This window comes from Pelobates fuscus, chromosome 9 (genome assembly GCF_036172605.1).
Source record: "Pelobates fuscus isolate aPelFus1 chromosome 9, aPelFus1.pri, whole genome shotgun sequence".
Classification (NCBI taxonomy): domain Eukaryota; kingdom Metazoa; phylum Chordata; class Amphibia; order Anura; family Pelobatidae; genus Pelobates; species Pelobates fuscus.
This window is the reverse complement of record NC_086325.1, coordinates 44,447,695-44,472,365: the sequence shown is the minus strand read 5'-3', so window position 1 is coordinate 44,472,365 and position 24,671 is coordinate 44,447,695. Positions and strand designations below refer to the sequence as shown.

At 37.7% G+C, this 24,671-nt stretch overlaps 21 non-coding genes across 21 annotated transcripts; all 21 read right to left on the bottom strand.

Annotated features, from left to right (window-relative positions):
• Nucleotides 1–134: 134 nt before the first annotated feature.
• TRNAR-UCG (transfer RNA arginine (anticodon UCG)) lies at nucleotides 135–207 on the bottom strand. Its single transcript has one exon. It is a non-coding gene; the product is annotated as a tRNA-Arg (tRNA).
• Nucleotides 208–1,060: 853 nt separating this feature from the next.
• TRNAR-UCG (transfer RNA arginine (anticodon UCG)) lies at nucleotides 1,061–1,133 on the bottom strand. The gene has a single exon. It is a non-coding gene; the product is annotated as a tRNA-Arg (tRNA).
• An 840-nt stretch (nucleotides 1,134–1,973) lies between these two features.
• On the bottom strand, nucleotides 1,974–2,046 carry TRNAR-UCG (transfer RNA arginine (anticodon UCG)). The gene has a single exon. It is a non-coding gene; the product is annotated as a tRNA-Arg (tRNA).
• Nucleotides 2,047–2,898: 852 nt separating this feature from the next.
• TRNAR-UCG (transfer RNA arginine (anticodon UCG)) lies at nucleotides 2,899–2,971 on the bottom strand. The gene has a single exon. It is a non-coding gene; the product is annotated as a tRNA-Arg (tRNA).
• An 840-nt stretch (nucleotides 2,972–3,811) lies between these two features.
• On the bottom strand, nucleotides 3,812–3,884 carry TRNAR-UCG (transfer RNA arginine (anticodon UCG)). Its single transcript has one exon. It is a non-coding gene; the product is annotated as a tRNA-Arg (tRNA).
• Nucleotides 3,885–4,737: 853 nt separating this feature from the next.
• On the bottom strand, nucleotides 4,738–4,810 carry TRNAR-UCG (transfer RNA arginine (anticodon UCG)). The gene has a single exon. It is a non-coding gene; the product is annotated as a tRNA-Arg (tRNA).
• An 840-nt stretch (nucleotides 4,811–5,650) lies between these two features.
• Nucleotides 5,651–5,723, bottom strand: TRNAR-UCG (transfer RNA arginine (anticodon UCG)). The gene has a single exon. It is a non-coding gene; the product is annotated as a tRNA-Arg (tRNA).
• An 853-nt stretch (nucleotides 5,724–6,576) lies between these two features.
• Nucleotides 6,577–6,649, bottom strand: TRNAR-UCG (transfer RNA arginine (anticodon UCG)). Its single transcript has one exon. It is a non-coding gene; the product is annotated as a tRNA-Arg (tRNA).
• Nucleotides 6,650–7,489: 840 nt separating this feature from the next.
• TRNAR-UCG (transfer RNA arginine (anticodon UCG)) lies at nucleotides 7,490–7,562 on the bottom strand. Its single transcript has one exon. It is a non-coding gene; the product is annotated as a tRNA-Arg (tRNA).
• An 853-nt stretch (nucleotides 7,563–8,415) lies between these two features.
• TRNAR-UCG (transfer RNA arginine (anticodon UCG)) lies at nucleotides 8,416–8,488 on the bottom strand. The gene has a single exon. It is a non-coding gene; the product is annotated as a tRNA-Arg (tRNA).
• An 838-nt stretch (nucleotides 8,489–9,326) lies between these two features.
• On the bottom strand, nucleotides 9,327–9,399 carry TRNAR-UCG (transfer RNA arginine (anticodon UCG)). The gene has a single exon. It is a non-coding gene; the product is annotated as a tRNA-Arg (tRNA).
• Nucleotides 9,400–10,252: 853 nt separating this feature from the next.
• On the bottom strand, nucleotides 10,253–10,325 carry TRNAR-UCG (transfer RNA arginine (anticodon UCG)). The gene has a single exon. It is a non-coding gene; the product is annotated as a tRNA-Arg (tRNA).
• Nucleotides 10,326–11,180: 855 nt separating this feature from the next.
• Nucleotides 11,181–11,253, bottom strand: TRNAR-UCG (transfer RNA arginine (anticodon UCG)). The gene has a single exon. It is a non-coding gene; the product is annotated as a tRNA-Arg (tRNA).
• A 2,708-nt stretch (nucleotides 11,254–13,961) lies between these two features.
• Nucleotides 13,962–14,034, bottom strand: TRNAR-UCG (transfer RNA arginine (anticodon UCG)). The gene has a single exon. It is a non-coding gene; the product is annotated as a tRNA-Arg (tRNA).
• A 1,781-nt stretch (nucleotides 14,035–15,815) lies between these two features.
• On the bottom strand, nucleotides 15,816–15,888 carry TRNAQ-UUG (transfer RNA glutamine (anticodon UUG)). Its single transcript has one exon. It is a non-coding gene; the product is annotated as a tRNA-Gln (tRNA).
• An 855-nt stretch (nucleotides 15,889–16,743) lies between these two features.
• TRNAR-UCG (transfer RNA arginine (anticodon UCG)) lies at nucleotides 16,744–16,816 on the bottom strand. The gene has a single exon. It is a non-coding gene; the product is annotated as a tRNA-Arg (tRNA).
• Nucleotides 16,817–18,597: 1,781 nt separating this feature from the next.
• Nucleotides 18,598–18,670, bottom strand: TRNAQ-UUG (transfer RNA glutamine (anticodon UUG)). The gene has a single exon. It is a non-coding gene; the product is annotated as a tRNA-Gln (tRNA).
• An 855-nt stretch (nucleotides 18,671–19,525) lies between these two features.
• Nucleotides 19,526–19,598, bottom strand: TRNAR-UCG (transfer RNA arginine (anticodon UCG)). The gene has a single exon. It is a non-coding gene; the product is annotated as a tRNA-Arg (tRNA).
• Nucleotides 19,599–21,379: 1,781 nt separating this feature from the next.
• Nucleotides 21,380–21,452, bottom strand: TRNAQ-UUG (transfer RNA glutamine (anticodon UUG)). Its single transcript has one exon. It is a non-coding gene; the product is annotated as a tRNA-Gln (tRNA).
• Nucleotides 21,453–22,307: 855 nt separating this feature from the next.
• TRNAQ-UUG (transfer RNA glutamine (anticodon UUG)) lies at nucleotides 22,308–22,380 on the bottom strand. The gene has a single exon. It is a non-coding gene; the product is annotated as a tRNA-Gln (tRNA).
• A 1,777-nt stretch (nucleotides 22,381–24,157) lies between these two features.
• Nucleotides 24,158–24,230, bottom strand: TRNAQ-UUG (transfer RNA glutamine (anticodon UUG)). Its single transcript has one exon. It is a non-coding gene; the product is annotated as a tRNA-Gln (tRNA).
• Nucleotides 24,231–24,671: the final 441 nt, after the last annotated feature.

Here is a 24,671-nt window from a genome sequence, read left to right as displayed (position 1 = left end):
TATCTTATATTTGTAGTAATTTTCCATCATAGGGTTGTTTGATTTAGTTAAACACACCAATTTTTATCATTAAAAGTAACAAATAAACTTGCCCCTTTTCAGAAGAACATTGGTGTTTGAAGCTTCATAAACATCGACCACGAAGGGACTCGAACCCTCAATCTTCTGATTCGAAGTCAGACGCCTTATCCATTAGGCCACGCGGTCTCAATTTTGGGTGTGTGTGGCAGCGTATCTGGGAAAAAGAAAAAACATAGCATGACAAATTGCAGAAGCGATTCAACTTGTGAAAAAAAATTGGAGAAACCTCGCTTTGTCCGAAAGAGGCACCACTTACTGCACACTCTTTCAAGCAGTGACAGCAATTTTAAAAGATGGATTAAGTAACGATGGAAGAAAGGCAAAGCTTTGCAAAACAACATCTTGATTTTCGATTCCCCAGAAATGAGCAGAGCCGAATTTGTCCGCTCAGTCAAATAGATGAAATCTACTGTTAGAAGGGAATGCAGATGTTTCAATTCTTCAAACTTGACAACAACGTGGAAGGACAAGCCAAAACAGAATCCTCCTCTTCCATGAGGTCACTTGGCAGAAAACATGGACACCTTTAGGAGTTAATGCAGATGCTTCATTTTTTTCAAACTTGTGAAACAATTTGAGAGAGAAAACTGCCTTTTGTTAGAAACACACTTTCAGAGCTCTCTCTTTTTGGCATAAGTGGCAATTCCAATGATTTGCATAAGTTGATGAGAAAGAAATAGCATGATTTCCAAAGAATTTTTCTGTTTTCATTTCTCTAACAATGGCTAAAAGCAGTGTTTCCACCAGGTAACTTCTTCCAATATATTCCTCTGTTTCTGATGACTTTTATTTAAAGGTTTGCTTTAAAAGATTTGAAGGAAACTGTCCTTTATCTTATATTTGTAGTAATTTTCCATCATAGGGTTGTTTGATTTAGTTAAACGCACCAATTTTTATCATTAAAAGTAACAAATAAACTTGCCCCTTTTCAGAAGAACATGCCAGGCTTCTGCATTGGTGTTTGAAGCTTCATAAACATCGACCACGAAGGGACTCGAACCCTCAATCTTCTGATTCGAAGTCAGACGCCTTATCCATTAGGCCACGCGGTCTCAATTTTGGGTGTGTGTGGCAGCGTATCTGGGAAAAAGAAAAAACATAGCATGACAAATTGCAGAAGCGATTCAACTTGTGAAAAAAATTGGAGAAACCTCCCTTTGTCCGAAAGAGGCACCACTTACTGCACACTCTTTCAAGCAGTGACAGCAATTTTAAAAGATGGGTTAAGTAACGATGGAAGAAAGGCAAAGCTTTGCAAAACAACATCTTGATTTTCGATTCCCCAGAAATGAGCAGAGCCGAATTTGTCCGCTCAGTCAAATAGAGGAAATCTACTGTTAGAAGGGAATGCAGATGTTTCAATTCTTCAAACTTGACGACAACAACGTGGAAGGACAAGCCAAAACAGAATCCTCCTCTTCCATGAGGTCACTTGGCAGAAAACATGGACACCTTTAGGAGTTAATGCAGATGCTTCATTTTTTTCAAACTTGTGAAACAATTTGAGAGAGAAAACTGCCTTTTGTTAGAAACACACTTTCAGAGCTCTCTCTTTTTGGCATAAGTGGCAATTCCAATGATTTGCATAAGTTGATGAGAAAGAAATAGCATGATTTCCAAATAATTTTTCTGTTTTCATTTCTCTAACAATGGCTAAAAGCAGTGTTTCCACCAGGTAACTTCTTCAAATATATCCCTCTGTTTCTGATGACTTTTATTTAAAGGTTTGCTTTAAAAGATTTGAAGGAAACTGTCCTTTATCTTATATTTGTAGTAATTTTCCATCATAGGGTTGTTTGATTTAGTTAAACGCACCAATTTTTATCATTAAAAGTAACAAATAAACGTGCCCCTTTTCAGAAGAACATTGGTGTTTGAAGCTTCATAAACATCGACCACGAAGGGACTCGAACCCTCAATCTTCTGATTCGAAGTCAGACGCCTTATCCATTAGGCCACGCGGTCTCAATTTTGGGTGTGTGTGGCAGCGTATCTGGGAAAAAGAAAAAACATAGCATGACAAATTGCAGAAGCGATTCAACTTGTGAAAAAAATTGGAGAAACCTCCCTTTGTCCGAAAGAGGCACCACTTACTGCACACTCTTTCAAGCAGTGACAGCAATTTTAAAAGATGGATTAAGTAACGATGGAAGAAAGGCAAAGCTTTGCAAAACAACATCTTGATTTTCGATTCCCCAGAAATGAGCAGAGCCGAATTTGTCCGCTCAGTCAAATAGATGAAATCTACTGTTAGAAGGGAATGCAGATGTTTCAATTCTTCAAACTTGACAACAACGTGGAAGGACAAGCCAAAACAGAATCCTCCTCTTCCATGAGGTCACTTGGCAGAAAACATGGACACCTTTAGGAGTTAATGCAGATGCTTCATTTTTTTCAAACTTGTGAAACAATTTGAGAGAGAAAACTGCCTTTTGTTAGAAACACACTTTCAGAGCTCTCTCTTTTTGGCATAAGTGGCAATTCCAATGATTTGCATAAGTTGATGAGAAAGAAATAGCATGATTTCCAAAGAATTTTTCTGTTTTCATTTCTCTAACAATGGCTAAAAGCAGTGTTTCCACCAGGTAACTTCTTCCAATATATTCCTCTGTTTCTGATGACTTTTATTTAAAGGTTTGCTTTAAAAGATTTGAAGGAAACTGTCCTTTATCTTATATTTGTAGTAATTTTCCATCATAGGGTTGTTTGATTTAGTTAAACGCACCAATTTTTATCATTAAAAGTAACAAATAAACTTGCCCCTTTTCAGAAGAACATGCCAGGCTTCTGCATTGGTGTTTGAAGCTTCATAAACAACGACCACGAAGGGACTCGAACCCTCAATCTTCTGATTCGAAGTCAGACGCCTTATCCATTAGGCCACGCGGTCTCAATTTTGGGTGTGTGTGGCAGCGTATCTGGGAAAAAGAAAAAACATAGCATGACAAATTGCAGAAGCGATTCAACTTGTGAAAAAAATTGGAGAAACCTCCCTTTGTCCAAAAGAGGCACCACTTAATGCACACTCTTTCAAGCAGTGACAGCAATTTTAAAAGATGGATTAAGTAACGATGGAAGAAAGGCAAAGCTTTGCAAAACAACATCTTGATTTTCGATTCCCCAGAAATGAGCAGAGCCGAATTTGTCCGCTCAGTCAAATAGAGGAAATCTACTGTTAGAAGGGAATGCAAATGTTTCAATTCTTCAAACTTGACGACAACAACGTGGAAGGACAAGCCAAAACAGAATCCTCCTCTTCCATGAGGTCACTTGGCAGAAAACATGGACACCTTTAGGAGTTAATGCAGATGCTTCATTTTTTTCAAACTTGTGAAACAATTTGAGAGAGAAAACTGCCTTTTGTTAGAAACACACTTTCAGAGCTCTCTCTTTTTGGCATAAGTGGCAATTCCAATGATTTGCATAAGTTGATGAGAAAGAAATAGCATGATTTCCAAAGAATTTTTCTGTTTTCATTTCTCTAACAATGGCTAAAAGCAGTGTTTCCACCAGGTAACTTCTTCAAATATATCCCTCTGTTTCTGATGACTTTTATTTAAAGGTTTGCTTTAAAAGATTTGAAGGAAACTGTCCTTTATCTTATATTTGTAGTAATTTTCCATCATAGGGTTGTTTGATTTAGTAAAACACACCAATTTTTATCATTAAAAGTAACAAATAAACTTGCCCCTTTTCAGAAGAACATTGGTGTTTGAAGCTTCATAAACATCGACCACGAAGGGACTCGAACCCTCAATCTTCTGATTCGAAGTCAGACGCCTTATCCATTAGGCCACGCGGTCTCAATTTTGGGTGTGTGTGGCAGCGTATCTGGGAAAAAGAAAAAACATAGCATGACAAATTGCAGAAGCGATTCAACTTGTGAAAAAAAATTGGAGAAACCTCGCTTTGTCCGAAAGAGGCACCACTTACTGCACACTCTTTCAAGCAGTGACAGCAATTTTAAAAGATGGATTAAGTAACGATGGAAGAAAGGCAAAGCTTTGCAAAACAACATCTTGATTTTCGATTCCCCAGAAATGAGCAGAGCCGAATTTGTCCGCTCAGTCAAATAGATGAAATCTACTGTTAGAAGGGAATGCAGATGTTTCAATTCTTCAAACTTGACAACAACGTGGAAGGACAAGCCAAAACAGAATCCTCCTCTTCCATGAGGTCACTTGGCAGAAAACATGGACACCTTTAGGAGTTAATGCAGATGCTTCATTTTTTTCAAACTTGTGAAACAATTTGAGAGAGAAAACTGCCTTTTGTTAGAAACACACTTTCAGAGCTCTCTCTTTTTGGCATAAGTGGCAATTCCAATGATTTGCATAAGTTGATGAGAAAGAAATAGCATGATTTCCAAAGAATTTTTCTGTTTTCATTTCTCTAACAATGGCTAAAAGCAGTGTTTCCACCAGGTAACTTCTTCCAATATATTCCTCTGTTTCTGATGACTTTTATTTAAAGGTTTGCTTTAAAAGATTTGAAGGAAACTGTCCTTTATCTTATATTTGTAGTAATTTTCCATCATAGGGTTGTTTGATTTAGTTAAACGCACCAATTTTTATCATTAAAAGTAACAAATAAACTTGCCCCTTTTCAGAAGAACATGCCAGGCTTCTGCATTGGTGTTTGAAGCTTCATAAACATCGACCACGAAGGGACTCGAACCCTCAATCTTCTGATTCGAAGTCAGACGCCTTATCCATTAGGCCACGCGGTCTCAATTTTGGGTGTGTGTGGCAGCGTATCTGGGAAAAAGAAAAAACATAGCATGACAAATTGCAGAAGCGATTCAACTTGTGAAAAAAATTGGAGAAACCTCCCTTTGTCCAAAAGAGGCACCACTTAATGCACACTCTTTCAAGCAGTGACAGCAATTTTAAAAGATGGATTAAGTAACGATGGAAGAAAGGCAAAGCTTTGCAAAACAACATCTTGATTTTCGATTCCCCAGAAATGAGCAGAGCCGAATTTGTCCGCTCAGTCAAATAGAGGAAATCTACTGTTAGAAGGGAATGCAAATGTTTCAATTCTTCAAACTTGACGACAACAACGTGGAAGGACAAGCCAAAACAGAATCCTCCTCTTCCATGAGGTCACTTGGCAGAAAACATGGACACCTTTAGGAGTTAATGCAGATGCTTCATTTTTTTCAAACTTGTGAAACAATTTGAGAGAGAAAACTGCCTTTTGTTAGAAACACACTTTCAGAGCTCTCTCTTTTTGGCATAAGTGGCAATTCCAATGATTTGCATAAGTTGATGAGAAAGAAATAGCATGATTTCCAAAGAATTTTTCTGTTTTCATTTCTCTAACAATGGCTAAAAGCAGTGTTTCCACCAGGTAACTTCTTCAAATATATCCCTCTGTTTCTGATGACTTTTATTTAAAGGTTTGCTTTAAAAGATTTGAAGGAAACTGTCCTTTATCTTATATTTGTAGTAATTTTCCATCATAGGGTTGTTTGATTTAGTAAAACACACCAATTTTTATCATTAAAAGTAACAAATAAACTTGCCCCTTTTCAGAAGAACATTGGTGTTTGAAGCTTCATAAACATCGACCACGAAGGGACTCGAACCCTCAATCTTCTGATTCGAAGTCAGACGCCTTATCCATTAGGCCACGCGGTCTCAATTTTGGGTGTGTGTGGCAGCGTATCTGGGAAAAAGAAAAAACATAGCATGACAAATTGCAGAAGCGATTCAACTTGTGAAAAAAAATTGGAGAAACCTCCCTTTGTCCGAAAGAGGCACCACTTACTGCACACTCTTTCAAGCAATGACAGCAATTTTAAAAGATGGATTAAGTAACGATGGAAGAAAGGCAAAGCTTTGCAAAACAACATCTTGATTTTCGATTCCCCAGAAATGAGCAGAGCCGAATTTGTCCGCTCAGTCAAATAGATGAAATCTACTGTTAGAAGGGAATGCAGATGTTTCAATTCTTCAAACTTGACAACAACGTGGAAGGACAAGCCAAAACAGAATCCTCCTCTTCCATGAGGTCACTTGGCAGAAAACATGGACACCTTTAGGAGTTAATGCAGATGCTTCATTTTTTTCAAACTTGTGAAACAATTTGAGAGAGAAAACTGCCTTTTGTTAGAAACACACTTTCAGAGCTCTCTCTTTTTGGCATAAGTGGCAATTCCAATGATTTGCATAAGTTGATGAGAAAGAAATAGCATGATTTCCAAAGAATTTTTCTGTTTTCATTTCTCTAACAATGGCTAAAAGCAGTGTTTCCACCAGGTAACTTCTTCCAATATATTCCTCTGTTTCTGATGACTTTTATTTAAAGGTTTGCTTTAAAAGATTTGAAGGAAACTGTCCTTTATCTTATATTTGTAGTAATTTTCCATCATAGGGTTGTTTGATTTAGTTAAACGCACCAATTTTTATCATTAAAAGTAACAAATAAACTTGCCCCTTTTCAGAAGAACATGCCAGGCTTCTGCATTGGTGTTTGAAGCTTCATAAACATCGACCACGAAGGGACTCGAACCCTCAATCTTCTGATTCGAAGTCAGACGCCTTATCCATTAGGCCACGCGGTCTCAATTTTGGGTGTGTGTGGCAGCGTATCTGGGAAAAAGAAAAAACATAGCATGACAAATTGCAGAAGCGATTCAACTTGTGAAAAAAATTGGAGAAACCTCCCTTTGTCCGAAAGAGGCACCACTTACTGCACACTCTTTCAAGCAGTGACAGCAATTTTAAAAGATGGGTTAAGTAACGATGGAAGAAAGGCAAAGCTTTGCAAAACAACATCTTGATTTTCGATTCCCCAGAAATGAGCAGAGCCGAATTTGTCCGCTCAGTCAAATAGAGGAAATCTACTGTTAGAAGGGAATGCAGATGTTTCAATTCTTCAAACTTGACGACAACAACGTGGAAGGACAAGCCAAAACAGAATCCTCCTCTTCCATGAGGTCACTTGGCAGAAAACATGGACACCTTTAGGAGTTAATGCAGATGCTTCATTTTTTTCAAACTTGTGAAACAATTTGAGAGAGAAAACTGCCTTTTGTTAGAAACACACTTTCAGAGCTCTCTCTTTTTGGCATAAGTGGCAATTCCAATGATTTGCATAAGTTGATGAGAAAGAAATAGCATGATTTCCAAATAATTTTTCTGTTTTCATTTCTCTAACAATGGCTAAAAGCAGTGTTTCCACCAGGTAACTTCTTCAAATATATCCCTCTGTTTCTGATGACTTTTATTTAAAGGTTTGCTTTAAAAGATTTGAAGGAAACTGTCCTTTATCTTATATTTGTAGTAATTTTCCATCATAGGGTTGTTTGATTTAGTTAAACGCACCAATTTTTATCATTAAAAGTAACAAATAAACTTGCCCCTTTTCAGAAGAACATTGGTGTTTGAAGCTTCATAAACATCGACCACGAAGGGACTCGAACCCTCAATCTTCTGATTCGAAGTCAGACGCCTTATCCATTAGGCCACGCGGTCTCAATTTTGGGTGTGTGTGGCAGCGTATCTGGGAAAAAGAAAAAACATAGCATGACAAATTGCAGAAGCGATTCAACTTGTGAAAAAAAATTGGAGAAACCTCCCTTTGTCCGAAAGAGGCACCACTTACTGCACACTCTTTCAAGCAGTGACAGCAATTTTAAAAGATGGATTAAGTAACGATGGAAGAAAGGCAAAGCTTTGCAAAACAACATCTTGATTTTCGATTCCCCAGAAATGAGCAGAGCCGAATTTGTCCGCTCAGTCAAATAGATGAAATCTACTGTTAGAAGGGAATGCAGATGTTTCAATTCTTCAAACTTGACAACAACGTGGAAGGACAAGCCAAAACAGAATCCTCCTCTTCCATGAGGTCACTTGGCAGAAAACATGGACACCTTTAGGAGTTAATGCAGATGCTTCATTTTTTTCAAACTTGTGAAACAATTTTAGAGAGAAAACTGCCTTTTGTTAGAAACACACTTTCAGAGCTCTCTCTTTTTGGCATAAGTGGCAATTCCAATGATTTGCATAAGTTGATGAGAAAGAAATAGCATGATTTCCAAAGAATTTTTCTGTTTTCATTTCTCTAACAATGGCTAAAAGCAGTGTTTCCACCAGGTAACTTCTTCCAATATATTCCTCTGTTTCTGATGACTTTTATTTAAAGGTTTGCTTTAAAAGATTTGAAGGAAACTGTCCTTTATCTTATATTTGTAGTAATTTTCCATCATAGGGTTGTTTGATTTAGTTAAACGCACCAATTTTTATCATTAAAAGTAACAAATAAACTTGCCCCTTTTCAGAAGAACATGCCAGGCTTCTGCATTGGTGTTTGAAGCTTCATAAACAACGACCACGAAGGGACTCGAACCCTCAATCTTCTGATTCGAAGTCAGACGCCTTATCCATTAGGCCACGCGGTCTCAATTTTGGGTGTGTGTGGCAGCGTATCTGGGAAAAAGAAAAAACATAGCATGACAAATTGCAGAAGCGATTCAACTTGTGAAAAAAAATTGGAGAAACCTCCCTTTGTCCGAAAGAGGCACCACTTACTGCACACTCTTTCAAGCAGTGACAGCAATTTTAAAAGATGGATTAAGTAACGATGGAAGAAAGGCAAAGCTTTGCAAAACAACATCTTGATTTTCGATTCCCCAGAAATGAGCAGAGCCGAATTTGTCCGCTCAGTCAAATAGATGAAATCTACTGTTAGAAGGGAATGCAGATGTTTCAATTCTTCAAACTTGACAACAACGTGGAAGGACAAGCCAAAACAGAATCCTCCTCTTCCATGAGGTCACTTGGCAGAAAACATGGACACCTTTAGGAGTTAATGCAGATGCTTCATTTTTTTCAAACTTGTGAAACAATTTGAGAGAGAAAACTGCCTTTTGTTAGAAACACACTTTCAGAGCTCTCTCTTTTTGGCATAAGTGGCAATTCCAATGATTTGCATAAGTTGATGAGAAAGAAATAGCATGATTTCCAAAGAATTTTTCTGTTTTCATTTCTCTAACAATGGCTAAAAGCAGTGTTTCCACCAGGTAACTTCTTCAAATATATCCCTCTGTTTCTGATGACTTTTATTTAAAGGTTTGCTTTAAAAGATTTGAAGGAAACTGTCCTTTATCTTATATTTGTAGTAATTTTCCATCATAGGGTTGTTTGATTTAGTTAAACGCACCAATTTTTATCATTAAAAGTAACAAATAAACTTGCCCCTTTTCAGAAGAACATTGGTGTTTGAAGCTTCATAAACATCGACCACGAAGGGACTCGAACCCTCAATCTTCTGATTCGAAGTCAGACGCCTTATCCATTAGGCCACGCGGTCTCAATTTTGGGTGTGTGTGGCAGCGTATCTGGGAAAAAGAAAAAACATAGCATGACAAATTGCAGAAGCGATTCAACTTGTGAAAAAAAATTGGAGAAACCTCCCTTTGTCCGAAAGAGGCACCACTTACTGCACACTCTTTCAAGCAGTGACAGCAATTTTAAAAGATGGATTAAGTAACGATGGAAGAAAGGCAAAGCTTTGCAAAACAACATCTTGATTTTCGATTCCCCAGAAATGAGCAGAGCCGAATTTGTCCGCTCAGTCAAATAGATGAAATCTACTGTTAGAAGGGAATGCAGATGTTTCAATTCTTCAAACTTGACAACAACGTGGAAGGACAAGCCAAAACAGAATCCTCCTCTTCCATGAGGTCACTTGGCAGAAAACATGGACACCTTTAGGAGTTAATGCAGATGCTTCATTTTTTTCAAACTTGTGAAACAATTTTAGAGAGAAAACTGCCTTTTGTTAGAAACACACTTTCAGAGCTCTCTCTTTTTGGCATAAGTGGCAATTCCAATGATTTGCATAAGTTGATGAGAAAGAAATAGCATGATTTCCAAAGAATTTTTCTGTTTTCATTTCTCTAACAATGGCTAAAAGCAGTGTTTCCACCAGGTAACTTCTTCCAATATATTCCTCTGTTTCTGATGACTTTTATTTAAAGGTTTGCTTTAAAAGATTTGAAGGAAACTGTCCTTTATCTTATATTTGTAGTAATTTTCCATCATAGGGTTGTTTGATTTAGTTAAACGCACCAATTTTTATCATTAAAAGTAACAAATAAACTTGCCCCTTTTCAGAAGAACATGCCAGGCTTCTGCATTGGTGTTTGAAGCTTCATAAACAACGACCACGAAGGGACTCGAACCCTCAATCTTCTGATTCGAAGTCAGACGCCTTATCCATTAGGCCACGCGGTCTCAATTTTGGGTGTGTGTGGCAGCGTATCTGGGAAAAAGAAAAAACATAGCATGACAAATTGCAGAAGCGATTCAACTTGTGAAAAAAATTGGAGAAACCTCCCTTTGTCCAAAAGAGGCACCACTTACTGCACACTCTTTCAAGCAGTGACAGCAATTTTAAAAGATGGATTAAGTAACGATGGAAGAAAGGCAAAGCTTTGCAAAACAACATCTTGATTTTCGATTCCCCAGAAATGAGCAGAGCCGAATTTGTCCGCTCAGTCAAATAGAGGAAATCTACTGTTAGAAGGGAATGCAAATGTTTCAATTCTTCAAACTTGACGACAACAACGTGGAAGGACAAGCCAAAACAGAATCCTCCTCTTCCATGAGGTCACTTGGCAGAAAACATGGACACCTTTAGGAGTTAATGCAGATGCTTCATTTTTTTCAAACTTGTGAAACAATTTGAGAGAGAAAACTGCCTTTTGTTAGAAACACACTTTCAGAGCTCTCTCTTTTTGGCATAAGTGGCAATTCCAATGATTTGCATAAGTTGATGAGAAAGAAATAGCATGATTTCCAAAGAATTTTTCTGTTTTCATTTCTCTAACAATGGCTAAAAGCAGTGTTTCCACCAGGTAACTTCTTCAAATATATCCCTCTGTTTCTGATGACTTTTATTTAAATGTTTGCTTTAAAAGATTTGATGGAAACTGTCCTTTATCTTATATTTGTAGTAATTTTCCATCATAGGGTTGTTTGATTTAGTTAAACGCACCAATTTTTATCATTAAAAGTAACAAATAAACTTGCCCCTTTTCAGAAGAACTTGACAGGCTTCTTCATTGGTGTTTGAAGCTTCATAAACATCGACCACGAAGGGACTCGAACCCTCAATCTTCTGATTCGAAGTCAGACGCCTTCTCCGTTAGGCCACGCGGTCTCAATTTTGGGTGTGATGTGGCAGCGTATCTGGGAAAAAGAAAAAACATAGCATGACAAATTGCAGAAGCGATTCAACTTGTGAAAAAAATTGGAGAAACCTCCCTTTGTCCGAAAGAGGCACCACTTACTGCACACTCTTTCAAGCAGTGACAGCAATTTTAAAAGATGGATTAAGTAACGATGGAAGAAAGGCAAAGCTTTGCAAAACAACATCTTGATTTTCGATTCCCCAGAAATGAGCAGAGCCGAATTTGTCCGCTCAGTCAAATAGAGGAAATCTACTGTTAGAAGGGAATGCAGATGTTTCAATTCTTCAAACTTGACGACAACAACGTGGAAGGACAAGCCAAAACAGAATCCTCCTCTTCCATGAGGTCACTTGGCAGAAAACATGGACACCTTTAGGAGTTAATGCAGATGCTTCATTTTTTTCAAACTTGTGAAACAATTTGAGAGAGAAAACTGCCTTTTGTTAGAAACACACTTTCAGAGCTCTCTCTTTTTGGCATAAGTGGCAATTCCAATGATTTGCATAAGTTGATGAGAAAGAAATAGCATGATTTCCAAAGAATTTTTCTGTTTTCATTTCTCTAACAATGGCTAAAAGTAGTGTTTCCACCAGGTAACTTCTTCAAATATATCCCTCTGTTTCTGATGACTTTTATTTAAAGGTTTGCTTTAAAAGATTTGATGGAAACTGTCCTTTATCTTATATTTGTAGTAATTTTCCATCATAGGGTTGTTTGATTTAGTTAAACGCACCAATTTTTATCATTAAAAGTAACAAATAAACTTGCCCCTTTTCAGAAGAACATGACAGGCTTCTGCATTGGTGTTTGAAGCTTCATAAACATCGACCACGAAGGGACTCTAACCCTCAATCTTCTGATTCGAAGTCAGACGCCTTATCCATTAGGCCACGCGGTCTCAATTTTGGGTGTGTGTGGCAGCGTATCTGGGAAAAAGAAAAAACATAGCATGACAAATTGCAGAAGCAATTCAACTTGTGAAAAAAAATTGGAGAAACCTCCCTTTGTCCGAAAGAGGCACCACTTACTGCACACTCTTTCAAGCAGTGACAGCAATTTTAAAAGATGGATTAAGTAACGATGAAAGAAAGGCAAAGCTTTGCAAAACAACATCTTGATTTTCGATTCCCCAGAAATGAGCAGAGCCGAATTTGTCCGCTCAGTCAAATAGATGAAATCTACTGTTAGAAGGGAATGCAGATGTTTCAATTCTTCAAACTTGACAACAATGTGGAAGGACAAGCCAAAACAGAATCCTCCTCTTCCATGAGGTCACTTGGCAGAAAACATGGACACCTTTAGGAGTTAATGCAGATGCTTCATTTTTTTCAAACTTGTGAAACAATTTGAGAGAGAAAACTGCCTTTTGTTAGAAACACACTTTCAGAGCTCTCTCTTTTTGGCATAAGTGGCAATTCCAATGATTTGCATAAGTTGATGAGAAAGAAATAGCATGATTTCCAAAGAATTTTTCTGTTTTCATTTCTCTAACAATGGCTAAAAGCAGTGTTTCCACCAGGTAACTTCTTCAAATATATCCCTCTGTTTCTGATGACTTTTATTTAAAGGTTTGCTTTAAAAGATTTGAAGGAAACTGTCCTTTATCTTATATTTGTAGTCATTTTCCATCATAGGGTTGTTTGATTTAGTTAAACGCACCAATTTTTATCATTAAAAGTAACAAATAAACTTGCCCCTTTTCAGAAGAACATGACAGGCTTCTGCATTGGTGTTTGAAGCTTCATAAACATCGACCACGAAGGGACTCTAACCCTCAATCTTCTGATTCGAAGTCAGACACCTTATCCATTAGGCCACGCGGTCTCAATTTTGGGTGTGTGTGGCAGCGTATCTGGGAAAAAGAAAAAACATAGCATGACAAATTGCAGAAGCGATTCAACTTGTGAAAAAAAATTGGAGAAACCTCCCTTTGTCCGAAAGAGGCACCACTTACTGCACACTCTTTCAAGCAGTGACAGCAATTTTAAAAGATGGATTAAGTAATGATGGAAGAAAGGCAAAGCTTTGCAAAACAACATCTTGATTTTCGATTCCCCAGAAATGAGCAGAGCCGAATTTGTCCGCTCAGTCAAATAGATGAAATCTACTGTTAGAAGGGAATGCAGATGTTTCAATTCTTCAAACTTGACAACAACGTGGAAGGACAAGCCAAAACAGAATCCTCCTCTTCCATGAGGTCACTTGGCAGAAAACATGGACACCTTTAGGAGTTAATGCAGATGCTTCATTTTTTTCAAACTTGTGAAACAATTTGAGAGAGAAAACTGCCTTTTGTTAGAAACACACTTTCAGAGCTCTCTCTTTTTGGCATAAGTGGCAATTCCAATGATTTGCATAAGTTGATGAGAAAGAAATAGCATGATTTCCAAAGAATTTTTCTGTTTTCATTTCTCTAACAATGGCTAAAAGCAGTGTTTCCACCAGGTAACTTCTTCCAATATATTCCTCTGTTTCTGATGACTTTTATTTAAAGGTTTGCTTTAAAAGATTTGAAGGAAACTGTCCTTTATCTTATATTTGTAGTAATTTTCCATCATAGGGTTGTTTGATTTAGTTAAACGCACCAATTTTTATCATTAAAAGTAACAAATAAACTTGCCCCTTTTCAGAAGAACATGACAGGCTTCTGCATTGGTGTTTGAAGCTTCATAAACATCGACCACGAAGGGACTCGAACCCTCAATCTTCTGATTCGAAGTCAGACGCCTTATCCATTAGGCCACACGGTCTCAATTTTGGGTGTGTGTGGCAGCGTATCTGGGAAAAAGAAAAAACATAGCATGACAAATTGCAGAAGCGATTCAACTTGTGAAAAAAATTGGAGAAACCTCCCTTTGTCCAAAAGAGGCACCACTTACTGCACACTCTTTCAAGCAGTGACAGCAATTTTAAAAGATGGATTAAGTAACGATGGAAGAAAGGCAAAGCTTTGCAAAACAACATCTTGATTTTCGATTCCCCAGAAATGAGCAGAGCCGAATTTGTCCGCTCAGTCAAATAGAGGAAATCTACTGTTAGAAGGGAATGCAGATGTTTCAATTCTTCAAACTTGACGACAACAACGTGGAAGGACAAGCCAAAACAGAATCCTCCTCTTCCATGAGGTCACTTGGCAGAAAACATGGACACCTTTAGGAGTTAATGCAGATGCTTCATTTTTTTCAAACTTGTGAAACAATTTGAGAGAGAAAACTGCCTTTTGTTAGAAACACACTTTCAGAGCTCTCTCTTTTTGGCATAAGTGGCAATTCCAATGATTTGCATAAGTTGATGAGAAAGAAATAGCATGATTTCCAAAGAATTTTTCTGTTTTCATTTCTCTAACAATGGCTAAAAGCAGTGTTTCCACCAGGTAACTTCTTCAAATATATCCCTCTGTTTCTGATGACTTTTATTTAAAGGTTTGCTTTAAAAGATTTGAAGGAAACTGTCCTTTATCTTATATTTGTAGTAATTTTCCATCATAGGGTTGTTTGATTTAGTTAAACGCACCAATTTTTATCATTAAAAGTAACAAATAAACTTGCCCCTTTTCAGAAGAACATGACAGGCTTCTGCATTGGTGTTTGAAGCTTCATAAACATCGACCACGAAGGGACTCTAACCCTCAATCTTCTGATTCGAAGTCAGACGCCTTATCCATTAGGCCACGCGGTCTCAATTTTGGGTGTGTGTGGCAGCGTATCTGGGAAAAAGAAAAAACATAGCATGACAAATTGCAGAAGCGATTCAACTTGTGAAAAAAAATTGGAGAAACCTCCCTTTGTCCGAAAGAGGCACCACTTACTGCACACTCTTTCAAGCAGTGACAGCAATTTTAAAAGATGGATTAAGTAACGATGGAAGAAAGGCAAAGCTTTGCAAAACAACATCTTGATTTTCGATTCCCCAGAAATGAGCAGAGCCGAATTTGTCCGCTCAGTCAAATAGATGAAATCTACTGTTAGAAGGGAATGCAGATGTTTCAATTCTTCAAACTTGACAACAACGTGGAAGGACAAGCCAAAACAGAATCCTCCTCTTCCATGAGGTCACTTGGCAGAAAACATGGACACCTTTAGGAGTTAATGCAGATGCTTCATTTTTTTCAAACTTGTGAAACAATTTGAGAGAGAAAACTGCCTTTTGTTAGAAACACACTTTCAGAGCTCTCTCTTTTTGGCATAAGTGGCAATTCCAATGATTTGCATAAGTTGATGAGAAAGAAATAGCATGATTTCCAAAGAATTTTTCTGTTTTCATTTCTCTAACAATGGCTAAAAGCAGTGTTTCCACCAGGTAACTTCTTCCAATATATTCCTCTGTTTCTGATGACTTTTATTTAAAGGTTTGCTTTAAAAGATTTGAAGGAAACTGTCCTTTATCTTATATTTGTAGTAATTTTCCATCATAGGGTTGTTTGATTTAGTTAAACGCACCAATTTTTATCATTAAAAGTAACAAATAAACTTGCCCCTTTTCAGAAGAACATGACAGGCTTCTGCATTGGTGTTTGAAGCTTCATAAACAACGACCACGAAGGGACTCGAACTCTCAATCTTCTGATTCAAAGTCAGACGCCTTATCCATTAGGCCACGCGGTCTCAATTTTGGGTGTGTGTGGCAGCGTATCTGGGAAAAAGAAAAAACATAGCATGACAAATTGCAGAAGCGATTCAACTTGTGAAAAAAATTGGAGAAACCTCCCTTTGTCCGAAAGAGGCACCACTTACTGCACACTCTTTCAAGCAGTGACAGCAATTTTAAAAGATGGATTAAGTAACGATGGAAGAAAGGCAAAGCTTTGCAAAACAACATCTTGATTTTCGATTCCCCAGAAATGAGCAGAGCCGAATTTGTCCGCTCAGTCAAATAGAGGAAATCTACTGTTAGAAGGGAATGCAGATGTTTCAATTCTTCAAACTTGACGACAACAACGTGGAAGGACAAGCCAAAACAGAATCCTCCTCTTCCATGAGGTCACTTGGCAGAAAACATGGACACCTTTAGGAGTTAATGCAGATGCTTCATTTTTTTCAAACTTGTGAAACAATTTGAGAGAGAAAACTGCCTTTTGTTAGAAACACACTTTCAGAGCTCTCTCTTTTTGGCATAAGTGGCAATTCCAATGATTTGCATAAGTTGATGAGAAAGAAATAGCATGATTTCCAAAGAATTTTTCTGTTTTCATTTCTCTAACAATGGCTAAAAGCAGTGTTTCCACCAGGTAACTTCTTCCAATATATTCCTCTGTTTCTGATGACTTTTATTTAAAGGTTTGCTTTAAAAGATTTGAAGGAAACTGTCCTTTATCTTATATTTGTAGTAATTTTCCATCATAGGGTTGTTTGATTTAGTTAAACGCACCAATTTTTATCATTAAAAGTAACAAATAAACTTGCCCCTTTTCAGAAGAACATGACAGGCTTCTGCATTGGTGTTTGAAGCTTCATAAACATCGACCACGAAGGGACTCGAACCCTCAATCTTCTGATTCGAAGTCAGACGCCTTATCCATTAGGCCACACGGTCTCAATTTTGGGTGTGTGTGGCAGCGTATCTGGGAAAAAGAAAAAACATAGCATGACAAATTGCAGAAGCGATTCAACTTGTGAAAAAAATTGGAGAAACCTCCCTTTGTCCAAAAGAGGCACCACTTACTGCACACTCTTTCAAGCAGTGACAGCAATTTTAAAAGATGGATTAAGTAACGATGGAAGAAAGGCAAAGCTTTGCAAAACAACATCTTGATTTTCGATTCCCCAGAAATGAGCAGAGCCGAATTTGTCCGCTCAGTCAAATAGAGGAAATCTACTGTTAGAAGGGAATGCAGATGTTTCAATTCTTCAAACTTGACGACAACAACGTGGAAGGACAAGCCAAAACAGAATCCTCCTCTTCCATGAGGTCACTTGGCAGAAAACATGGACACCTTTAGGAGTTAATGCAGATGCTTCATTTTTTTCAAACTTGTGAAACAATTTGAGAGAGAAAACTGCCTTTTGTTAGAAACACACTTTCAGAGCTCTCTCTTTTTGGCATAAGTGGCAATTCCAATGATTTGCATAAGTTGATGAGAAAGAAATAGCATGATTTCCAAAGAATTTTTCTGTTTTCATTTCTCTAACAATGGCTAAAAGCAGTGTTTCCACCAGGTAACTTCTTCAAATATATCCCTCTGTTTCTGATGACTTTTATTTAAAGGTTTGCTTTAAAAGATTTGAAGGAAACTGTCCTTTATCTTATATTTGTAGTAATTTTCCATCATAGGGTTGTTTGATTTAGTTAAACGCACCAATTTTTATCATTAAAAGTAACAAATAAACTTGCCCCTTTTCAGAAGAACATGACAGGCTTCTGCATTGGTGTTTGAAGCTTCATAAACATCGACCACGAAGGGACTCTAACCCTCAATCTTCTGATTCGAAGTCAGACGCCTTATCCATTAGGCCACGCGGTCTCAATTTTGGGTGTGTGTGGCAGCGTATCTGGGAAAAAGAAAAAACATAGCATGACAAATTGCAGAAGCGATTCAACTTGTGAAAAAAAATTGGAGAAACCTCCCTTTGTCCGAAAGAGGCACCACTTACTGCACACTCTTTCAAGCAGTGACAGCAATTTTAAAAGATGGATTAAGTAACGATGGAAGAAAGGCAAAGCTTTGCAAAACAACATCTTGATTTTCGATTCCCCAGAAATGAGCAGAGCCGAATTTGTCCGCTCAGTCAAATAGATGAAATCTACTGTTAGAAGGGAATGCAGATGTTTCAATTCTTCAAACTTGACAACAACGTGGAAGGACAAGCCAAAACAGAATCCTCCTCTTCCATGAGGTCACTTGGCAGAAAACATGGACACCTTTAGGAGTTAATGCAGATGCTTCATTTTTTTCAAACTTGTGAAACAATTTGAGAGAGAAAACTGCCTTTTGTTAGAAACACACTTTCAGAGCTCTCTCTTTTTGGCATAAGTGGCAATTCCAATGATTTGCATAAGTTGATGAGAAAGAAATAGCATGATTTCCAAAGAATTTTTCTGTTTTCATTTCTCTAACAATGGCTAAAAGCAGTGTTTCCACCAGGTAACTTCTTCCAATATATTCCTCTGTTTCTGATGACTTTTATTTAAAGGTTTGCTTTAAAAGATTTGAAGGAAACTGTCCTTTATCTTATATTTGTAGTAATTTTCCATCATAGGGTTGTTTGATTTAGTTAAACGCACCAATTTTTATCATTAAAAGTAACAAATAAACTTGCCCCTTTTCAGAAGAACATGACAGGCTTCTGCATTGGTGTTTGAAGCTTCATAAACAACGACCACGAAGGGACTCGAACTCTCAATCTTCTGATTCAAAGTCAGACGCCTTATCCATTAGGCCACGCGGTCTCAATTTTGGGTGTGTGTGGCAGCGTATCTGGGAAAAAGAAAAAACATAGCATGACAAATTGCAGAAGCGATTCAACTTGTGAAAAAAATTGGAGAAACCTCCCTTTGTCCGAAAGAGGCACCACTTACTGCACACTCTTTCAAGCAGTGACAGCAATTTTAAAAGATGGATTAAGTAACGATGGAAGAAAGGCAAAGCTTTGCAAAACAACATCTTGATTTTCGATTCCCCAGAAATGAGCAGAGCCGAATTTGTCCGCTCAGTCAAATAGAGGAAATCTACTGTTAGAAGGGAATGCAGATGTTTCAATTCTTCAAACTTGACGACAACAACGTGGAAGGACAAGCCAAAACAGAATCCTCCTCTTCCATGAGGTCACTTGGCAGAAAACATGGACACCTTTAGGAGTTAATGCAGATGCTTCATTTTTTTCAAACTTGTGAAACAATTTGAGAGAGAAAACTGCCTTTTGTTAGAAACACACTTTCAGAGCTCTCTCTTTTTGGCATAAGTGGCAATTCCAATGATTTGCATAAGTTGATGAGAAAGAAATAGCATGATTTCCAAAGAATTTTTCTGTTTTCATTTCTCTAACAATGGCTAAAAGCAGTGTTTCCACCAGGTAACTTCTTCCAATATATTCCTCTGTTTCTGATGACTTTTATTTAAAGGTTTGCTTTAAAAGATTTGAAGGAAACTGTCCTTTATCTTATATTTGTAGTAATTTTCCATCATAGGGTTGTTTGATTTAGTTAAACGCACCAATTTTTATCATTAAAAGTAACAAATAAACTTGCCCCTTTTCAGAAGAACATGACAGGCTTCTGCATTGGTGTTTGAAGCTTCATAAACATCGACCACGAAGGGACTCGAACCCTCAATCTTCTGATTCGAAGTCAGACGCCTTATCCATTAGGCCACACGGTCTCAATTTTGGGTGTGTGTGGCAGCGTATCTGGGAAAAAGAAAAAACATAGCATGACAAATTGCAGAAGCGATTCAACTTGTGAAAAAAATTGGAGAAACCTCCCTTTGTCCAAAAGAGGCACCACTTACTGCACACTCTTTCAAGCAGTGACAGCAATTTTAAAAGATGGATTAAGTAACGATGGAAGAAAGGCAAAGCTTTGCAAAACAACATCTTGATTTTCGATTCCCCAGAAATGAGCAGAGCCGAATTTGTCCGCTCAGTCAAATAGAGGAAATCTACTGTTAGAAGGGAATGCAGATGTTTCAATTCTTCAAACTTGACGACAACAACGTGGAAGGACAAGCCAAAACAGAATCCTCCTCTTCCATGAGGTCACTTGGCAGAAAACATGGACACCTTTAGGAGTTAATGCAGATGCTTCATTTTTTTCAAACTTGTGAAACAATTTGAGAGAGAAAACTGCCTTTTGTTAGAAACACACTTTCAGAGCTCTCTCTTTTTGGCATAAGTGGCAATTCCAATGATTTGCATAAGTTGATGAGAAAGAAATAGCATGATTTCCAAAGAATTTTTCTGTTTTCATTTCTCTAACAATGGCTAAAAGCAGTGTTTCCACCAGGTAACTTCTTCAAATATATCCCTCTGTTTCTGATGACTTTTATTTAAAGGTTTGCTTTAAAAGATTTGAAGGAAACTGTCCTTTATCTTATATTTGTAGTAATTTTCCATCATAGGGTTGTTTGATTTAGTTAAACGCACCAATTTTTATCATTAAAAGTAACAAATAAACTTGCCCCTTTTCAGAAGAACATGACAGGCTTCTGCATTGGTGTTTGAAGCTTCATAAACATCGACCACGAAGGGACTCTAACCCTCAATCTTCTGATTCGAAGTCAGACGCCTTATCCATTAGGCCACGCGGTCTCAATTTTGGGTGTGTGTGGCAGCGTATCTGGGAAAAAGAAAAAACATAGCATGACAAATTGCAGAAGCGATTCAACTTGTGAAAAAAAATTGGAGAAACCTCCCTTTGTCCGAAAGAGGCACCACTTACTGCACACTCTTTCAAGCAGTGACAGCAATTTTAAAAGATGGATTAAGTAACGATGGAAGAAAGGCAAAGCTTTGCAAAACAACATCTTGATTTTCGATTCCCCAGAAATGAGCAGAGCCGAATTTGTCCGCTCAGTCAAATAGATGAAATCTACTGTTAGAAGGGAATGCAGATGTTTCAATTCTTCAAACTTGACAACAACGTGGAAGGACAAGCCAAAACAGAATCCTCCTCTTCCATGAGGTCACTTGGCAGAAAACATGGACACCTTTAGGAGTTAATGCAGATGCTTCATTTTTTTCAAACTTGTGAAACAATTTGAGAGAGAAAACTGCCTTTTGTTAGAAACACACTTTCAGAGCTCTCTCTTTTTGGCATAAGTGGCAATTCCAATGATTTGCATAAGTTGATGAGAAAGAAATAGCATGATTTCCAAAGAATTTTTCTGTTTTCATTTCTCTAACAATGGCTAAAAGCAGTGTTTCCACCAGGTAACTTCTTCCAATATATTCCTCTGTTTCTGATGACTTTTATTTAAAGGTTTGCTTTAAAAGATTTGAAGGAAACTGTCCTTTATCTTATATTTGTAGTAATTTTCCATCATAGGGTTGTTTGATTTAGTTAAACGCACCAATTTTTATCATTAAAAGTAACAAATAAACTTGCCCCTTTTCAGAAGAACATGACAGGCTTCTGCATTGGTGTTTGAAGCTTCATAAACAACGACCACGAAGGGACTCGAACTCTCAATCTTCTGATTCAAAGTCAGACGCCTTATCCATTAGGCCACGCGGTCTCAATTTTGGGTGTGTGTGGCAGCGTATCTGGGAAAAAGAAAAAACATAGCATGACAAATTGCAGAAGCGATTCAACTTGTGAAAAAAATTGGAGAAACCTCCCTTTGTCCGAAAGAGGCACCACTTACTGCACACTCTTTCAAGCAGTGACAGCAATTTTAAAAGATGGATTAAGTAACGATGGAAGAAAGGCAAAGCTTTGCAAAACAACATCTTGATTTTCGATTCCCCAGAAATGAGCAGAGCCGAATTTGTCCGCTCAGTCAAATAGAGGAAATCTACTGTTAGAAGGGAATGCAGATGTTTCAATTCTTCAAACTTGACGACAACAACGTGGAAGGACAAGCCAAAACAGAATCCTCCTCTTCCATGAGGTCACTTGGCAGAAAACATGGACACCTTTAGGAGTTAATGCAGATGCTTCATTTTTTTCAAACTTGTGAAACAATTTGAGAGAGAAAACTGCCTTTTGTTAGAAACACACTTTCAGAGCTCTCTCTTTTTGGCATAAGTGGCAATTCCAATGATTTGCATAAGTTGATGAGAAAGAAATAGCATGATTTCCAAAGAATTTTTCTGTTTTCATTTCTCTAACAATGGCTAAAAGCAGTGTTTCCACCAGGTAACTTCTTCAAATATATCCCTCTGTTTCTGATGACTTTTATTTAAAGGTTTGCTTTAAAAGATTTGAAGGAAACTGTCCATTATCTTATATTTGTAGTAATTTTCCATCATAGGGTTGTTTGATTTAGTTAAACGCACCAATTTTTATCATTAAAAGTAACAAATAAACTTGCCCCTTTTCAGAAGAACATGACAGGCTTCTGCATTGGTGTTTGAAGCTTCATAAACATCGACCACGAAGGGACTCGAACTCTCAATCTTCTGATTCAAAGTCAGACGCCTTATCCATTAGGCCACGCGGTCTCAATTTTGGGTGTGTGTGGCAGCGTATCTGGGAAAAAGAAAAAACATAGCATGACAAATTGCAGAAGCGATTCAACTTGTGAAAATAATTGGAGAAACCTCCCTTTGTCCGAAAGAGGCACCACTTACTGCACACTCCTTCAAGCAGTGACAGCAATTTTAAAAGATGGATTAAGTAACGATGGAAGAAAGGCAAAGCTTTGCAAAACATCTTGATTTTCGATTCCCCAGAAATGAGCAGAGCCGAATTTGTCCGCTCAGTCAAATAGAGGAAATCTACTGTTAGAAGGGAATGCAGATGTTTCAATTCTTCAAACTTGACAACAACAACGTGGAAGGACAAGCCAAAACAGAATCCTCCTCTTCCATGAGGTCACTTGGCAGAAAACATAGACACCTTTAGGAGTTAATGCAGATGCTTCATTTTTTTCAAACTTGTGAAACAATTTGAGAGAGAAAACTGCCTTTTGTTAGAAACACACTTTCAGAGCTCTCTCTTTTTGGCATAAGTGGCAATTCCAATGATTTGCATAAGTTGATGAGAAAGAAATAGCATGATTTCCAAAGAATTTTTCTGTTTTCATTTCTCTAACAATGGCTAAAAGCAGTGTTTCCACCAGGTAACTTCTTCAAATATATCCCTCTGTTTCTGATGACTTTTATTTAAAGGTTTGCTTTAAAAGATTTGAAGGAAACTGTCCTTTATCTTATATTTGTAGTAATTTTCCATCATAGGGTTGTTTGATTTAGTTAAACGCACCAATTTTTATCATTAAAAGTAACAAATAAACTTGCCCCTTTTCAGAAGAACATGACAGGCTTCTGCATTGGTGTTTGAAGCTTCATAAACATCGACCACGAATGGACTCGAACTCTCAATCTTCTGATTCAAAGTCAGACGACTTATCCATTAGGCCACGCGGTCTCAATTTTGGGTGTGTGTGGCAGCGTATCTGGGAAAAAGAAAAAACATAGCATGACAAATTGCAGAAGCGATTCAACTTGTGAAAAAAATTGGAGAAACCTCCCTTTGTCCAAAAGAGGCACCACTTACTGCACACTCTTTCAAGCAGTGACAGCAATTTTAAAAGATGGATTAAGTAACGATGGAAGAAAGGCAAAGCTTTGCAAAACAACATCTTGATTTTCGATTCCCCAGAAATGAGCAGAGCCGAATTTGTCCGCTCAGTCAAATAGAGGAAATCTACTGTTAGAAGGGAATGCAGATGTTTCAATTCTTCAAACTTGACAACAACGTGGAAGGACAAGCCAAAACAGAATCCTCCTCTTCCATGAGGTCACTTGGCAGAAAACATGGACACCTTTAGGAGTTAATGCAGATGCTTCATTTTTTTCAAACTTGTGAAACAATTTGAGAGAGAAAACTGCCTTTTGTTAGAAACACACTTTCAGAGCTCTCTCTTTTTGGCATAAGTGGCAATTCCAATGATTTGCATAAGTTGATGAGAAAGAAATAGCATGATTTCCAAAGAATTTTTCTGTTTTCATTTCTCTAACAATGGCTAAAAGCAGTGTTTCCACCAGGTAACTTCTTCCAATATATCCCTCTGTTTCTGATGACTTTTATTTAAAGGTTTGCTTTAAAAGATTTGAAGGAAACTGTCCTTTATCTTATATTTGTAGTAATTTTCCATCATAGGGTTGTTTGATTTAGTTAAACGCACCATTTTTTATCATTAAAAGTAACAAATAAACTTGCCCCTTTTCAGAAGAACATGACAGGCTTCTGCATTGGTGTTTGAAGCTTCATAAACATCGACCACGAAGGGACTCGAACTCTCAATCTTCTGATTCAAAGTCAGACACCTTATCAATTAGGCCACGCGGTCTCAATTTTGGGTGTGTGTGGCAGCGTATCTGGGAAAAAGAAAAAACATAGCATGACAAATTGCAGAAGCGATTCAACTTGTGAAAAAAATTGGAGAAACCTCCCTTTGTCCGAAAGAGGCACCACTTACTGCACACTCTTTCAAGCAGTGACAGCAATTTTAAAAGATGGATTAAGTAACGATGGAAGAAAGGCAAAGCTTTGCAAAACAACATCTTGATTTTCGATTCCCCAGAAATGAGCAGAGCCGAATTTGTCCGCTCAGTCAAATAGAGGAAATCTACTGTTAGAAGGGAATGCAGATGTTTCAATTCTTCAAACTTGACGACAACAACGTGGAAGGACAAGCCAAAACAGAATCCTCCTCTTCCATGAGGTCACTTGGCAGAAAACATGGACACCTTTAGGAGTTAATGCAGATGCTTCATTTTTTTCAAACTTG